This window comes from Caretta caretta, chromosome 7 (assembly GCF_965140235.1).
Source record: "Caretta caretta isolate rCarCar2 chromosome 7, rCarCar1.hap1, whole genome shotgun sequence".
In the NCBI taxonomy this organism is placed as follows: domain Eukaryota; kingdom Metazoa; phylum Chordata; order Testudines; family Cheloniidae; genus Caretta; species Caretta caretta.
In genome coordinates, this window is record NC_134212.1 from 31,242,258 (window position 1) to 31,256,129 (window position 13,872).

At 46.0% G+C, this 13,872-nt stretch overlaps 2 protein-coding genes across 7 annotated transcripts in view; one reads left to right on the plus strand and one right to left on the minus strand.

Annotated features, from left to right (window-relative positions):
- Positions 1-13,872, plus strand: part of MACROD1 (mono-ADP ribosylhydrolase 1) — a 185,237-nt gene that overhangs the window by 44,569 nt on the left and 126,796 nt on the right. The gene's annotated exons all lie outside the window — the stretch shown is intronic.
- Positions 1-13,872, minus strand: part of FLRT1 (fibronectin leucine rich transmembrane protein 1) — a 94,312-nt gene that overhangs the window by 12,966 nt on the left and 67,474 nt on the right. The gene's annotated exons all lie outside the window — the stretch shown is intronic.

The window sequence follows — 13,872 nt, forward strand, 5'->3', positions numbered from 1 at the left end:
GACCAATAAATCACACCACCTCACAACAAAGTCTCAGTCAGCCGATAGGTACATCTATTTTTGATGATTGAAAAATAAAATCACTCAGCTAAAAATCCCAACAAAACTTCTCCATGGTCCAGATGAAATCTGGGGTGGTTTTTTTCCTTTTACGACCCAAAAAGCAGATCCCCTTATCAATTAAAAAATCCAGCACCACTAATGCACCCCCCCACCTCACTTTGCTTCCAGCACTAAATCTTCCCCCGGCATCTGTCAGGCTGCAAAATCTGCTGCAGAAGACGTATAAATCCATGTTAATAAGAGCTTTCTAATGGCAACGCTGACACGCCAGCTTCCAGCTGCCTCGGAGATATAGCCACAACACTGCATACATTAGAAGCAGATAACAGAGACGTGTGCACATTCCCGCTACCTGCATGCATTTGTCTCTCCTTGTCGCTCAGCCACCCACTCGTCCCATCGTTCCTCTCGGTAAAGGGTGTCAGAGAGAAACTAATGCACTGCAGATTTGTGTCTTTCAGGGGATTTGAGATTTACACATTATTAGTGGTGTTACGGTAGTGCATAGATATAGATCTGTCGATCAAATTGATAGTGTTGGCACTGCACAGAGCCCACTGAGATCCGGGTCCCATTGTGCCAGGCTCTGCACAGACACATAGTGAGAGACATCCCCTGCCCCAAAGATCTTGCAGTCTAAGACCTGCTATGCACACAGTGTTTGTCTCAGTATAATTGTGTGGATTGTGGGATGACTTTTTACTGATGTAGTGTTACCGGCATAGCCATTAGTGTGGAGACATGTACACAAGGAGCCTAGCACAATGGGGTCCATGACTGTCCATGACTGAGACTCCTAGGCATTATGGTAATGGGAGAGATAGGAATAGAATCCAGGTATCTGGATTCTCATCCCCCTGCTTTAACCACTAGACCACACTAGAACCCAGGGATTCAGCCCATCCTGCTGCAACCAATAGACCCCACTCTCCTTCCAGAGCTGGGACTAGGACCATGGTGTCCTGACACCCAGCCCTGCTGCTCTAACTGCTATAATTTTATCGATGTGTATTATAGTAGCGCTTAAGGGACAGCCAAGATTGGGCCTCTATTTTGCTAGGCACTGTACATGCACAAAGTAATAGACAGTTCCTGCCCCACTTTCTGAGCCGGGAATAGAACCCAGGTGTCCTCATTCCCCTCATAAGGGCTTAGCCATTCGATCATGCTCTCTCTGAGGTGTGCCTGGGGCTGCAGCCAGCTTCAAGTGCAAAGTCCCGAAGTTCATAGATTCTAAGGTCAGAAGGTACCCCTGTGATAATCTATTCTGATCTCCAGGGTGAAAGGCCACAGGACGGCCCTGGAATAATTTCTGGTTGAACTAAAGTTAAGCAGAGATGGATGAATTTCTGAGGCTGTGTAACAACAGCTGCATGTCACCTTGTATATGTGTGCGGATCCTAGGTTGTTACCACTTTGCACAATACCTATGTTGGCTCAGGATTGTAATAGAGTTGAGATTGTATCTTGCGCTGTGGCATGATGGATAATGGTGGAGTTTATGGAGTCACGGACCGGAGCGCTCCTGCTTCCTGCCTCTATTGCAGACACTCATCTTCCTGCCTTAGCATCCTTCCTGCTGTGTTAGCACCCAGCCTCTGAGTTTCCCAACTGCGCGGCAACAGATCTTTGCAGAGGAGAGACCGTCCAGGCCACAGGGCACTTTGTTACAAGGCCACCTGCTTTGGCTGCTCTTTTATGTCCTGTTGTTTATATTTCATGGTTTATGTAGCCTATCAAATTAAGTGCAGTAAATCGCCTGGTTTTATGGGTAGGTTTTATTTGCCTGGATCCTTGTGTAGCTGGGAGAGGGATGCAGTGGAGTAGATGGGGACAGAGGATTGCATGGTGGTAAAGCAATGGGAGGGGTGTGCCTAGATTAGAGGTCCCCAAACTGTGGGGTGCGCTCTCCTAGAGGTAAGGGGGGCACAAAGTGAATTTTGGGGACCATTGGCCTAGATGATGTCTTCACTGGGGAGGGGAGTAATCCCCATTCCAGGAACACCTCCCATAACTCAGACTCACACACCCTGCTCCAGTTTTACTGCACCTTAACACAGGGGCTTTGCTCTAGGGCCAAAGCTCTGCTGGCACCTCCCATAACTCAGACTCATAGGCACACACCCTGCTTCAGTTTTACTGCGCCTTAACACAGGGGTTTTGCTCTAGATGGTCTCTTTCTTTCTTTCTTTCTTTCTTTCTTTCTTTCTTATTGCAGTTTAAAAATCGATACCTCTTTCTTTCCCCATCACTTCCCAAAAACACCTCTCACCTATCTATCCATCCACCCCCCTACACACTCCCATCTATCTATCTATCCCTAACCTCACCTCACCTCCCTTCCTTGTGGCTGTGTCTTTGTCCCCCAGCTTGGCTGCGGTGAAAGGCTGCCTGTGGAGAACAGTGCCAGTGAGTTCTACCACAGGTTATGCTTTACAGGGACTCATCCGGGGCCCTTTCACCTCACCTGAGTTAAACCCTGTCCAATGTTAGTTTTTTACAAGGCCTTTACATGGAAGATTTGAGCCAGCGAGGCCTTCTGCTGGGCCAGTGCCCATTAAATCACTAGGAACCACTCACTTTGCTTGAGTTCATTATGCATTCGGCTCCTCTATAAATTTTACATTTCTTTTTTTTCTTCCCTGTCTCCTTTTTCCCCGGCTCACTCTTAGTTTTGGCCATTTCCTCCATTATGAGACATAAAATCCTTTATGGCTCAGTATCTCTCACTGCCAAATAAGGGTCTCATTTCCCAATCTCTTTTGGCCCCTGCTGCTTCTTTGAAGACAAACTGTGGATATTTTTTCCTATTCCTCCCTTAAAATTGCTTTGACAATTTTTCTTAACCTCTTGTGAAGGACAATACATAGAACTAACCTGCAGTGAGCTTTACAAACAGTAATGCAGTGGTTATGGCAGTAGCTTTGGACTTGGGAGACCGAGGTTCAATTCCTGCTCTCCCACAGACTTCCTAGGGGACCTGAGGCATGTCACTGAGCTTCTCTGTGCCTCAGTTTCCCATCCTGTAAAATGGGGATAGCACTGCCCCACTTTATGGGGGGTTGAGAAGATAAATACATTAAAAGATTGTGAGGTGCTCAGGTATTATGGTAATAGAGGCAAGATTGGGTGCCTTACATAGATAGGTCTCAACTGCAGCGAATGGGTTGGATGGACCACTGGTCTAACCTAAGGAAGTGCGGGACAGATTGGCCCATTGGTCTGGTGCAGGGATACTGCGTTGGGCCCCATCAAAAATGAATTTGTGTTGATTTCACACATTTTTTTTTGTTTCAGAAAGAAACTTTAAAAAAATTCTGAAAAATCAAAACAGTTTTGACATTTTCAACAGGAAAGATTTTGATATGTCAGCATGAACATTTCTTTTAATTTCATTTTTGAAAGTTCAAAAAGATTCAAATTCAAAATAGCATGCTTTGATTTTGTCAAAACGAAGTGTTTTGTTCAACCTGAAACAATTTTTCCCCCTGACTTTCCAATTCACTGACAATTTAACTTTTTTAAATTTTTGGTCTGACAAGAAATGATCTTTGTTTTTTACTTTTCAAAACTGCCAATGAACCAAAAAATCCATTGTTCATCCACCTGATGGGACCATAAAAGTTCCTCAAATAGTTAAAGATACTTTATTAATTCTCTCGCCGTTCAGTGAGTCAAACGGTTTCTTGGTCCTGATAGCTCTGGTTTTGTGCAAAGCTTTTGCCATGCAGAATAAGTGTAAAGCAGCTGCAAACTGCAAGGGAAGGATGGTGCAGGGGTAAGTGTGCAAGCCTGAGATATAGAAGACCTGAGTGGGGATTTAGGCTCCTAAGAATGGCACTTAGGCCAGTTCTAAACTTGGAAGACTTTGCCAGTCTAATTCTCCTTTTGAAATCTTGCTAAAGTCAGCAGTTTCTTGTGGCAATGAATTCAGCCTAACTGTCACTGACACCACGTACTGAGTTACTAATAGCCCCTAGCTCTTCTACCACATCTTTCAACAGTAGAACTCCGAGCACTTTACACAGGAGGTCAGGATCATTATCCCCTTCTTACAAATGGGGAAACTGAGGTATAAGGCAGTGAGGCGACTTGCCCAGGGTCATCCAGCAGGCCAGTGGCAGAGCTAGGTATTGAACACAAGTTTCCTGAGTCCGCGTGCAATGCCCTATCTACTAGGCACCACTGCCTGCCTAGCATAGTTAGCCAAGGTCCCATATGGAGGCAGTGTGGACTAGTGATAAGGGCACCAAGGACTGACAGTGCAAATCAGGAGACCTGGGTGCTAATCTTAACCCCGCTGGGAATAAGGGTTGGGAGCTAACCCAATCACCTCAAGAGGAGGCTGATTTGAACAAAGGGCTGTGAAAATCAGACTCTTTTAAGGCATCTCAAACTGGGCCAACAAAACCCCTTTGGAAAAGCTTGCATTGGCTGCCAAGAGTTGGGGGTAAGGCTGATGGAAGTGTAGCCCATGATCAATGCAGAGTGATGCTTCTGAGCGGCTGAGCATGACACCCACCAAAATAAACCATTTGAATTCCTGCAGGAGTCTTTAACCTGCCTAATAATTCATACTGCTGCTAAATCCACTCTGCAGCTTGCCAAGCCTTCTTTGCCTGAGGAAATATGTTTAAACATTAAAATCTGCCCATGCATCTTGACGTTCCATCAGGCAACGCTCCTGCATTGCTCTGCAGACAGCATCAGCCAGCCAGGGAGGAGTAATAAACTCCCAAGCCAGCCTGCAGTTTATAGCAGCTGGGAATCTGGCCCCATTGACGTCAGTGGAATGCCGGCGATTTACACCACCTGGGAATCTGCCCCCCATTACATTTAGAACAATCCATTCACTTCCATTGCAGGCCCCTTGCCCAAACTTCCAGCCTTGCATATGGCTATTGATTGGTATGAGGGCCTTAGCATCGTGGGAGATGCTCTCTGTTCCTTTGCCGTGGTGGCATTTCTGTTTTGGCCCTTGGTTATTTTGAAGCCAGTGGACCTGGGGGAGAATGCGACAAATCAGGTGCCTTAATCCAGTGGTTCTCAACCCTTTTTTTCATTTGCAGACCCCTAAAATTTTTCAGATGGAGCTGTGGCCTCTTCGGAAATCTTTAAACATAGTCTGGGGACTCCAGTTTGAAAATCACTGTTCTATGGTAACGAGAACCTTTCGTGGACCCCTTAGACAGTGTCTGCAGACCCCAAGTTGAGAACTGCTGTTAATCCACCTCTTTTCAGGGTGGAAGAATATAAAAATCTGGTGCTTTATTCCATTCCTGAATGCAGGTTTCCACCAGTTGTACGCACCGGCCGATGGGAGTTTGAAGGGATCTGTTAGCATTGCTGTGACTCCAATACTTTAAACTCAGTTGCCCCCAAAGCTCAGCTCCTTGCTCCGCAGTTTATCCCGCTGGGGCCCATCTGCATCCATGCAGACAGCAGAACAGAAGCAACTAGACATCACGGCCTGTCTCATGTGTGCCTTTTGCAAAGGCCAAATCAAAAGAAGGGAGAGAGATGAAGGAGGTGGAGGAGAGTGGGAGGAGGTGCTGATGAGGATTTCATAGTGGGAAGCGAGTGGACTGGGGAGCACGTGTCGGGGGTGTGTGTGCAATGCTGCTAAAAGCTACTCAGATCTGCCCCTGGGTGTGGGGGAAAGGTTCCCTGGAGGAAATGTGGTTCCGTTTAGTCATACTGCAGGGATTAATTGTGAGGAGTTGGGCGTGGAATATGAGCTTTTGTCTGTTTGTTTCAGTGGCTCTTTAAAAGGAGAAATGTATTTAAAACAGCCCCCACACAAACACACATACACAGTGCTGCTTACTCCTGGGTTCTGTCCCCAGCTCTGGGAAGGGAGTGGGGTCTAGTGGTTAGAGCAGGGGCCTGGAAGTCAGGACACCCAGGTTCCATGCCTAGCTGCATTCTCTTGAGCCCCTACCACCTCTTTTCAGCTCATATTCCCCAGGCTGTAAAATGGGGGTGATGATTATGACACCCTCATGTGGATGGTTAAACTTCATTGGTTTAATATTTGAAAAGCACTTTCAAATCTTATTTCCTCTCCCCCTACATCCCCAAGGACCGAGTACAGCTACCTTGAGTGTCATTTGCTCAGGACTTTACACCCCCAACTCAGGAAAAGTGCCATGGATTTAGTTAGTACAAATAGTAAGGATGTGATTTTATCCAGTTGGACAGTGGTCAGAATTTGGGATTTCTGTTCTGCAGACATTTCTGACACTTTGGAATTTCCTTTGGTCCTGACTTAGAAATTTTTAAATTTCTTGTGAAGTGAAAATTCTGAACAATTTTGATTTGGAAATATAGAAATGGCATTTTTGAAGCACTTTATTTAAAGTTTGTCACTTCAATTTTTATATTATAATATAGAATCATAAAAATATAAGGTTGGAAGGGACCTCAAGAGGTCCCCTTCATGCTAAGGCAGGACCAAGTATACTTAGACCATCCCTGACAAGTGTTTATTCAACCTGTTCTTAAAAACCTCCAATGACAGCGATCCCACAACCTCCCTAGATAAACTGTTCCACTGCTTCTACTATTTTATTGGGTACCGTGACCAATGCTGGTGTCCACTCTTCGAAAGAGAGTGTGGACAAATTGGAAAAGCTTCTGAAAATTGCAGTAGGAATGATTTGAGGCCTGGAAAATGATTATATATTGTACATAACATAATAGTAAATATGATAAAGTTGAACAAAATAGTTTGATAATTTTTTGTTGAAAACACTGATGAAATCAAGACATTCCCGTGAAACATTTTGATTTCATTGAATTGGCTTTTTCTGACAGAAGACTGTTCCATTGGAAAATTTCTGACCAACTCTACACAGTGTCCCTTAACTCCATTCTGGGAGGTTAGGCTCAGAGTTACCTGCTTTGCTAGATTTTAAGGCCAGTAAAGGACCATTATTCTAATCTGACCTCCTGCCTAACCAATTGCACATGATCTCTCGGTGGGATTCTGTAGCTATGAGGGTGAACATGATCCTTCGGCATATAACAGGGAAATATCAAGTAGGAGTCTGGAGGTAGTATTACCTCTCTACATGGCATTGATGAGACCATTACTGGGATACCGTGTCCAGTTCTGGTGTTCATATTTCAAAAAGGAGGTTGAAAAACTGGAAAGGGTCTAGAAAATTGCTGTGAGAATGATTCAAGGTCTGGAAAACCTGCCTTCGAGTCAGAGACTTAAGATGATAATTCTGTTTAGTTTCTCCAAGAGAAGGTTAAGAGGTGACTTGACCATGGTCTAGAAGTACCTCTTTGGGGAAAAGATTTAGAGAGCAGAGGGCTCTTCAGTGCATCACACAAAGGCAGGAGACCCAATGGCCATGAGGTGAAGCTAGACAAATTCACACTAGAAATAAGGGGAGGGGGATTACCTATTGGAAGAGCTGATCCAGAGAAAGGGTGGATTCTCCATCACTTAGAGTCTTTGAGTGAGGCTAAAAAAGTCACACCTTATTTCTGATCTGAATTTGTCTAGTTTCAACTTCCAGCCATTGGATCATGTTAGGTCTGCATCTGCTAGATTGCAGAGCCCAATTTCTGTATCCCCTGTAGATATTTATAAACTGTGATCAAGTCACCCCTTAATCTTTGGTTTGCTGGAGTCTCTCACTATAAGGCATGTTTTCCAATCCTTTAATCATTATTGCTCTCTCCAATTTATCACCATCCTTCCTGAATTGTGGGCACCAGGATTAGACAGAGGATTTAAGAGCCCTCTGTTCTCAGAAATCTCCATATTGTAAACTTTCTTATAGGCTGCGATCAAGTCACCACCTAACCTGCTCTTTGATTAGCTAACTAGATTGATTGATCTCCGCAAGTATCCCACTGTAAGGCAGGTTCTCCAGACTTTGTATCCTTCTTGTGCTTCTTCTCTGGATCCTTTCAAATTTTTCAACCTCCTTTTGAAAGTGTAAATACTGGAATTGATTTGCCAGACTGGATCAGAGTCAAGGTCCATCTAATCCAGTTTCCTATTTCTTGGAGTGGCTGGTACCAGATGATTCACAGGAAGGGTCAGAATCCAGTAGTGGGCTCATGTGGGGTAATCTCCCCCCACCCCATGAAGGTCTCATCCTGGTCTCTGGTACTATCATTGTTTCCATTTTACAGATGGGGAAACTGAGGCACAGACAGAGACCATGACTTGCCCATGGTCATGAAGGAGGGCAATGGCAGAGCCAGAAATAGAACCCAGGTGTCCTGCATCCCAGTCTAGTGTGCTATGCACTAAATATCGCCTCCTTATAAATACCTCCCCCATTTACACACCTGACACTGAACTGCCACTCCTGTAGGTACTCCTTAAAAGTTCCCATCCAAATCCAACCCAACCTGATCCTCTTTAAATTGCAAGCAGATGGGAAGTTTTATAAATGAGTCGTTCTTTCGTTACCAAGATGCTATCACGGTGCAAAGCAAAGAGTCACCTCGTAGCAGGACAAACTGACTTAGCTGAGATTCTGTCTGATGTTTATCTCTAGGTGTCTTTTTATAGAACTTGTAATGTGCCCGCTTCTTAAGGAAAAAAAAACAACCCTAGAGTTAATTATTTTGCCAATTTCATGCTGCATGCATTATGCATCGAGCCTTATCTTGGCTGTAATTGCAGACAGGTATGCAAATGCCTCTCAAAAGGGATTGTTAAAAGAAGTTCGCTCAGTTGCATTGTATCCAGGGCTAATAGAAACGAAAATTGCTCCAGTTAATAGAAAATGATACACGTTAGAAGCGGGGTGGGGAAAAGAAAATTCAAATTTGTGTCTGGGGAGGTTAATTATATTGATAGCAACATCTGATATGACAATATTTTTCTAGGGGGAAAATGGTATAAGAAGAGGAGTAATTTGGAGCTTCCCTTCATTAGGAGATATCCACATTCCATCTCCCATACTGGGCGTCAGTTCGATCAGTTTGTTTTTTATTAGGTGTTCGTGGAAACATTTAAAAATATATATATATGTATAGTTAAAAAATGGAAGGAGAAAATGTAAAATGTTAGACTCAGTAATAAAGTAGTGGCAAAATCTGTTCAGTGTAGGATGAAGAAACAGCATGGTCCAGGGTTTACTGTGGTATGAGGATTTTATTGTATTGTACCACCTAAAAACCCCAACCAAGATCGGGATTCCATTGTACCAGATGCTGCCCAGATCCTGACCAAAATCAGAACGCCATTGTGCTTGGCACTGCATAGACCCCAACCAAAATCTGGACCTCCATTGAGCCAGACGCCGTACAGACACATTGAGAAACAGTCCCTGCCCTAAAGACAGTACAGTCTAAATAGACAAAGGGTGGGGAGGGGAAACTGAGGCACAGAGCTGATTTGCCCAAGGTCACTTAGTAGGTCAGTGGTAGAGCTGAGACAAGAACCCAGGTATTCTGAGCCCCAGTCCTGTGCGCTAGCTACTGGACTACACTGCCTCCCTGGGCTCAAGTCCTGGCATTGCCACTAATCTGCTATATGACCTTGAGTATGTTCCTTCCCCTCTCAGCATCTCTGTTTCCCTCCCACTCTTTCTCTATATAGACTGCAAGCTCTTTGGGGAAGGGACTGTTTTTCAATTGGGGGTCCGTGCAGCGCTCAGCACAACAAGGGATCAGCGCTCAGTTGGAGTTTGGCGAGTGCCTGGCACAACAGGGGCTCTGGGGTCAGCTGGAGTTTGGGCAGTGCCTGGCACAATAGGGGCCCTGAGCTCGGCAGAGGTCTGAGTCGCTGCTATAACACAAACCATATTATTATTAAACAGGAACTCTTTGCAACGCTGAAAGCCGCTTGCGAGGTTTATCGTGTCTTTCAGCGCGGCTGTGTCCTGGCTGGGTTTATCTGCTTTTATAATCAATAATAATTATTCTGTCCACAGGGGATCTTTCACAGCCTTGGTTTGTAACAAAGCTGCTAATGCCTCAACAAACCAAGCATTTAGGGCCCCATCCAGCAGGGTGCTGAGTGCTCTCTGGTCCCACCAGCCTTAGTGCAAGCCAAGGATGCTCCAGCCCTTTGAGTTATGCAGTGAATAATGTTTAGGGGCCTGGTGAAGCGATAAATGAAAGGTTTATTAATCTTAAACTCTGATATTCAGACTTTGTAATGAAATGACTTCCGGGGTCTCTTGTGGTTCACTTGAGTTTAAACCTGACAGCAGTTAGGCAGCTGGTGAGCCAAGGTCATTGCCCAGCTCCATTTCCATGTATTGGTTTTGATGGTCCAGGAGGGAATTTCTGGTCAGGGAAAAGAGCTTGCAACAAGCCCAGCCTATCCCAGTGGTCAGGGCACTCATCTGGGTTACGGGAGGCTTACATGCAAGTCCCTGCTCCGCCTGATGTGGGCCTCAACCTGGCTCTCACACATCCCAGGTGTCATGCCCTGACCACTGCATTGTAATCAGTCTCTCTCTCTTTCTCCTGGCGAAGCTGTTCCATGTTGTAGAATAATTAAACATTCATTGGGCCAGAGAGAGATTCTCTCTGCTGGTGGTTAGGGATGGGTGGGATGTGGCAGACCCAGGTTTAAGTCCCCATTGTCTAGATACACAGGACGAGAAGGGTCATGCAGCCCATCACGGTCTGAAACTTGTCAAGCTCCATCTTCAAGCTAGCTGGGATGTTTGCCTCCCACTGCTCCGACTGGGACTGGGACGTTGCTCCAGAACTTCCCTTCTGTGACAGGGAGAAACCTTCTTCTCATTGCCAGTTTCAATTGATTCTTGTCCAGTTTATCCCCATTTGTTCCTGTGCCAACACTGTCCTTTAGCTTCAATAGCTCTTCCTCCCTCCCTGGGGTCAACCCCCCTTGTGTATGTAGAGAGAGCAACCAGATGCCCTCTCAGCCTTTGTTTGACCAGGCTAAACAAGCCCAACTCTTTCAGTCATCTCTAGTAAGATCGCCTCTCCATTCCCCTGATCAGCCTAGGAGCCCTCCTCTGCACCCGGGCCAGTTTGAATTCTTCTACCTTGGATGTGGGTGACCAGAACTGTACAGAGTATCCAGATGAGGTCTTTCCAGTACCTTGTCCCGTGGCATTAATACTTCCCTAACTCAACTGGAAATCCCACACCCGATATATTCTAGGATCACATTTGTCTTTTTCTTGGCCCCAAGGTGGCTCATCCTGCGATCAGGGAACACCCAAGTCTGCTCCTAAGTTGTTTCCAACTGATGAGCCCTCAGTTCGTAGCAGAAATTCTTGTTATTAGTTCCTAAGTCCTTGTACTTTGCCCTATTAGTTCTACTTGAAAATATGGCCCTAAGTGCCTAGGGGCTTTGGAATATGCCAGTAGGCTCCTAGCTTCATCTTTTGGCACCTAAATCCCTTTGGAAATCTACCCCAAATCCCTTTAGAAAATAGGATTTAGGCTCCAAAGTCCCCTTAAATGGCTTTTGAAAATTTTGTCCCTTGTCTCCACTAGAAAATGAAGTGATGTTAGAACCCAGACTTGGGGGAGGCTCATGTTAGCTAACATGCTGTTAAATGCTACTTAGCTGTCAGTATTTGAAGGGGCAAGTGGAGTGTCACCTCATGCGGATATATGTGGTTAACCCTCTAGCCTCAGTGGGGTTTAACCAGAACTGGCTGAGGCTCTGTCTTCACTGCAGAGTTAACTTGAGTTAGTCTAGCTCAAGTGAGAGTGTCTACACACTGTGAAAAACCACTTGAATAGCCATGGCCACATGGGCACTGCACTCACTCGGACTTCTGGGAGTGTATTCCACGATTCTTAGCACCGTAGACAGCTGAGCCACTCTATGAATTCTCTCCCATTGAACGGGGGAAGATTGTGTCTGTCCTTTCTGGGCACCCAGGGGATTGTGGGAAGGCATTGGAGGACTAGCAACACTCGAGTAGTGCTAGCCTGCATCCCCACTACAGAGCACTCATATTAGCAGCTGACATGTTCTGTTCACTTGAGTTTTAGCCTATGTTCCTCTGGGGCCAGCCAACCTGAGTTCAAAGCACCACCCCACTCAAGTGAAGGGGGTGTTGTGTGTAGACAGGAACTGAGTTATGGACAATACTCCTGTTAACTTTGCAATTGACTGTATAGATAGCTGTGTTTAATGTTGTGTTAGTTAACATGACTCCTCAGGGTCAGCTTCTAACATGACCTAATATTCTGGTGAAGGGAAACTCTTACTTCATCTTCCACAGGATTTTAACATGGGTTAGCATGACAGGGGTTAAAAAATACATCCTTTGTCTGAGGCCCTGTCTTCACTAGGAAAAAAGATGTGTTCTTATCTCATGTTCGCCAACGCCCTAGTGGAGACATGGCAAGGTGTAGCTTTAACATGAGTTAGCAGGTGGAGGTGAATACTCCCAAGAGGGAATATCTACACTGCAGTCCTGGGCTGTGACTGCAGCACACATAGGCCCATCTGAGCTACCTTTGATCTAGCTAGCGCAGGTACAAATAGTGGAGTTAGGGCAGCACAGGCTGGGCAAAAGTCTGTTCTTCTGCAGCTTCTTTGCTATTGGGACCTGAGCTAGGTGGAGTCCAGCGAGCTTGGGTCTGTCTAGGAGTGCTGCCACCGGAACCCACTGGTGAGCGGGTGTCGGCCCCCCGCTCTGCTGATGCACAGCGGAGGAGAGTGTTACAAAGGCCTGCGCTGGTTTATGGGCTCTTTAGCACAAGCTGTAGTCATTTATGCTTTGAGCTCTGGAAGTCCCTGGTTCAATCCCCGGTATGTCAGCCCAGCGTCGTGTCCTTGTGGGCATTAACTCCACATGTGAACGACTTACCTTCGCTCACCCGAGTTATGAACATACGACTTGTCCTCGTGAAGATGCCCCTATTGTCCAGAGAAGAAGAGTGAGCCCTTGTGCCCGTTTTAATGGCTCACCCCATTAATGAGATTAGAAGCTTAGCCAGCCTGCAAGAGGCAGCTTCTGTGATATTTCCACTCACTGCAGGGCCAAAGGCTAGCTGAGCAGGGAAAGTGTGTAAATGGTGTTTCTCTCCGCTCCAGCCAGCTTTTCCCAGCTCAAAGCCATGCACACAGGGGGCTGGAGAACAAGAATTTCAGCAGCCAAAGATTTCAAACTTTAGATGTTTGGTTTTGTTCTGCATTGGAATGAAAATGAGACTTTTTGAAAAAGCATGAGAGCCCCCAGCTTAGCCAGCTAGCCCCAGTGGCCAGGACACTGCCCTAGGGCTCAGGAGACCCAGGGTCACGTCCCTGCTTTGTCTGATTCAGAGAAGGAATGGGAACCTGGGTCTCTCTGTATTTTCTAAACTACCTGGTTTGGTGAAGAATTCCCAAGGAGCTCTCCAGAGAAGCATTGGGTCCATGTGCAGTTACACAACTCCCCTCCCCTAATGCAAAGCTTGTATCCAGATCTCTTTCACACACCAGGTCCATGCTGCCTTTAGCTGGTAAAGCGGCAGGAATCCAAAGCGATAAATGTGGCTGCTGCATCTCCAGGTGTGTTACCCCGGTGGGCAAGGAACCTTTAGGACTTAGCTGAGCTCCAGCTTAGGCTGTGGGGATGGACCCAGGGATCCTGCAGAAGCCAGGCACTACATCCTCACTTTCCCACTACTCAGGGGCTCTCCAGACACAATCAGATGGACCTTGTTACTGTGGCCATAAGTTATATCTGCCTTTCAATTCTCAAGCCTGCCAACTGCCTGGAGGCTAAATTAGGGAGGCAGTGTAGCCTAGTGGAGTGAGCACTGAACTGGGATATAGATGAGTTGGGTTCTGGTCGTAGCCCTGCTGGCGACCATGTGTAAATTACAGCCCCTTTGTGCCTCAGTTTCCCC